Source organism: Branchiostoma floridae, chromosome 8 (genome assembly GCF_000003815.2).
Source record: "Branchiostoma floridae strain S238N-H82 chromosome 8, Bfl_VNyyK, whole genome shotgun sequence".
NCBI lineage: Eukaryota > Metazoa > Chordata > Leptocardii > Amphioxiformes > Branchiostomatidae > Branchiostoma > Branchiostoma floridae.
Window position 1 is genome coordinate 8,485,390 of NC_049986.1, and position 4,037 is coordinate 8,489,426.

At 42.2% G+C, this 4,037-nt stretch overlaps 1 protein-coding gene across 1 annotated transcript in view; it reads left to right on the forward strand.

The window, feature by feature from the left end:
* Positions 1–3,068: 3,068 nt before the first annotated feature.
* LOC118421408 (solute carrier family 2, facilitated glucose transporter member 5-like) overlaps positions 3,069–4,037 on the forward strand; it is a 21,759-nt gene continuing 20,790 nt past the window's right edge. Inside the window, exon 1 of the mRNA XM_035828676.1 lies at positions 3,069–3,211. The gene's annotated coding sequence lies outside the window, so the exon portion shown is untranslated. The remainder of the gene's footprint in view (positions 3,212–4,037) is intronic.

Below are 4,037 nucleotides of genomic sequence, written 5' to 3' on the forward strand. Positions count from 1 at the left end.
CCAAAAACGGGTTTACATGACATTCTAGAAGTTGATTGGTATAAATCGCAAAATGCAGTTTCAGAATGATATAAGTACACGAGTTTGATACATAACTCCATTCATAGTATCAATAGTAACGTAATTACATGGTAATAAGATAGTTGAACTTGTTTCAGACAAGGAGGGTTTGGTCCCTTGTATTCCCATTATTGCATACCTGAGTCTTGACATAAGATGTATTTCATTGTATTCACCTGTCCTCAAACGACCTATATATCTCCAATATGAAGTCTCTACCATGAAGTGACCACAAAAGAACTATGTAATGTCTTTATTAATTATGCAAATATTAGGTATTAATTAGAATAACGCACATTTTGGTATATGCACCTGGCCAAGGGATATCTTCACCTCCAACATGACTGTTTTTTCTAGTATTTAGGAACTGATGCATTTACCCGTGTTTCTTAAGACTGGTACTTTACCAGTGTTTGTGTAGCATTTAGCAACAGCTATATCAACTTGCGCGTAGATAGTGTTTATAATGAGAAACTATTATTCACGTGTGTTTTTGTTAGTGCTTTGGAAATGTTTCCAGCACAAGAAAGAAAACACTGTGACAAATTGAAAACATATAGCTGACGTATTCCGTACCATAGACGGTGTTGATTTATACGTTCGCAGTAGCACTGTTTTTATGCCACCTCAGCTGCAAAAATTGTCTTTTTCATTTCAATGTCATGTTTGCACCGAACAATATAGTATCGACTTTCGAGGTATGGCAGGCATCTTACGGTACGGTAATAAGGTGCCATAAGGTACCAGGTAACACACCATACACGTTACTCCCCAGGTGCAGTATAGTACCAGGTAGCGCACCTGTAATATGTAGTAACCAGCAGCTCTTGGAGGGGGGGGGGCGAAAACGCTAAAGGGGGGCGAAAACGCTAGTGATCTCGCCCCCCGGGGGGGCGAGATCGCCGGGGGGGCGAGATCGCTGTCACACCGGTACACTGTGCTGATGCGGTTAAAGGATATATATTTTAGAAAAGATGGAGAAATATTTTGCATTTGCCTCCAACTTTTCAATTTTATCACATAGTCCTACCACTTTAACAATTCCTGAAAACGTGCCAGAAAGGACAAAAAAGGAGGGAAAAAGAGAAAGGCAAGATTTTACAGAATCTAGTTAACTATATGTACCTGTATTTTTAACCTATCTAATACGTACAGTATACGGACACAGGGGCTCCTCGCGCGACGCCGAAAACTATCCTTTATATGTCAGCTTATGCTTTAAACGTCATTCTAGATACGTGTTAAGATGACTTCCAGACCTGGGGAATTTTCACAGGCTTTAACAATAATTTCTTTTTCACTTTCACATTTTAAAAGTCGGGACTGCATACCCTACAAGAGCCCAAGCTGCAGTACCGCTCCCGGCCTCGTCTTGAAAAGTGGCTAAAACGACCGTCAAATTTGCCAACTTTGCCTCTTTTCAGGAATAGGGAAATGTTGGAAGGTTCGTAAAGGGGTTTGAAGTTTTGTGGCTTATTTGACTTTGCCGTCCAAAATATGACCATACAGAGATTACAGATGACAATTTCTAAGATAGATAACCAAACAAAACCAAATATTAGGTCAGAAATGACATGTTACAATAGAAGGGATAGAGTGCAAGGCCTGTAAATAGTTAGAATGTCAATTGGGCTGCCACATCTGAAGTCCAATTATATATTGTACATGTACGAGAGTTGGGATGCACATGCGAGGGGGTGGAACGGACAGCAGATGATAAACAAGAAAGCTTCTGAAAAAAGCTGGCCGGTGCGTATTTTGGAAAAAGCCTGGATGTTAAACAAAATCACATGAAAAAATAGTTTAAAGCATCGAATTACCGAATTGATCTGTCTTCTACATTACATGAGATTTGTCTAACAAAGAAAAAAAAATTGTTACAAGTGGGGTTCAAACCCACGATTCGGCCACGCTGACTCCATTACGTAATAATGCGTATAGAAGGGCTATTAGAAGGGTTTGGTTAAATTGACCGATCCATCCATGCATCCATGCAAAATGCATGCATCCATGGCTGAAAAAAACCGCTTCTCCCGTCTCAAGGCCGGTGCTACGCACCGACAAAAATGTGGAGAACAATGACGGTCCGCCTCAGTAACAATGACTGATATGCGGCGAAGATGATCATGATGATGACAAGACGACGTCGACGTACAGCGATGTTTCTGTTTTCATCAATACATCCGAATTTCATTTCAAACTGTTGTAAGCTGTGCAGGTCACTTGCGGATGGAATATAACATTGAGCGCCAGGGAGAGCTGTTAGATGGGCTCTGGGCTGAAAGAACAAGACTAAGCATTACATCACAAGTTACCTCAGGATTATGCCCGTAGCCAGGATTTTGGTTGGGGGGGGGGGTCTTTTTAGTACTTTGGGGCCCTCCGAAACGCCATTTCCTGCATTTTCAAAATCCGATGGCTCAACTTTAATGGGATTTCCAGTAAATTACTAAAGGCGCGAGGCGTCGCAATTGAGGTCCGGGGAAATTTTGAAATCTGGACCCTCTGAAAAACCATTTCCTGCACTTTCTGGGGCAGATTTTGCTGATAGACTCACTAAGATTGAATGAAATGTCTATCAGTGAAAAATGCAAATCAGTCATGCCTTTGAAAAAAATCTTGGACATAAAAAGTGGACCTTCGAACGTGTGTGGGTTTTTTTTCGCACCCCCCGAACTGAACCGACTGCGACCTGTACTGAACCCAGTGGGTATGTATGTGTACAATGAAGGTCTTCATTCATTCATTCATTCATTCATTCTAAATAGTTCCTAGAAGATTTTCGAAGCGTCGTCCCAGGTAGGGCACAAGGGATCAAAGTTTATTTCCCGGCAGGCTTTAGTGGGCGTTACCTAGTGGATTTTTCATAGTGATTTAGGATGGGAAAATTTCTGTCGTAGTACTGATCCATATTTGCTGCTAACGTGATGCACATAGCAATGCGTTTGCTGTCTCGCTGAATCAAATTGCACTACAGAAATACTTCACCAGAAACCTTCAGTGCCGCATAAAACGCATAACCACCCCTGTAACAGAGTGGGCTCGTCTTGAGAGGTATCCGCCCATATGTAGAGCTAGAATAACATTAACAGTGAACCGTTCTCTTTTGACCTTTGGATCTTTGGAGAAGGCACGACAACTACACTCTCGGGTAAGGACTTGACGATGTCTATCTTTCACATCGAAACTGGGATTTTCGCTAACTAGGTAAAGATATCAGTATATTGGCCATACTTTCGTGCGCAAGTATCTACAACATAACTGACTTTCAAATGACGTACTTAGAAATCCGAAATGTCCTGAAACAAGTATACAAACGGTAACGGCCACAAAATGGCTGGTCAATATAAGTATATATATTGGATTAGATATGTAATACTTCAGTTTTACCTGCACTAATCTGCACATGCAGGTGGTATTTTGAATCCTGACAATGACTGAAAATGCATCAAAAAATGATTTGCAATTAATGTTCACTTGTGATACTTGGCCCAGCATTGAAAAGATACAGCATACATATTTGCCCCCGTTAGCGCCTATTTCTGAACGCAAACTGTTCTGGATTTTTTTTCTAAAATCGGAATTTGGGGCAACAAATTGGCGTTTGCTTGCGTCAGTTTGCGAATGCAAATACCTGGCGCAATTCGGTACAGACAGACGCAGTCTAGAGAGATACTCGGGTTAAGCCTGGGGCACAACCCGCCGTACGTGCAATTTGTCCGCCACGTATTCCTGAAAACGTTCAGTCTGTACATGGCAGGTGCGTCGCCCGTACTGGCACGTACGGAGGACGAATCCACAGCCCGAACGCAGAGAAAGTTCTGCATGCACTTAAATTTCTACGGCGTGTCTGCGTGCTCCCAAATCCGTGGGATTCGCCACGTGTTCGTACGGAGACGGTACTTACCACTTACGGATACCAAAACATTGCCCACGTTTTGGCACGTAGACAGCACGCACTTGCAAGTACGCCGCGT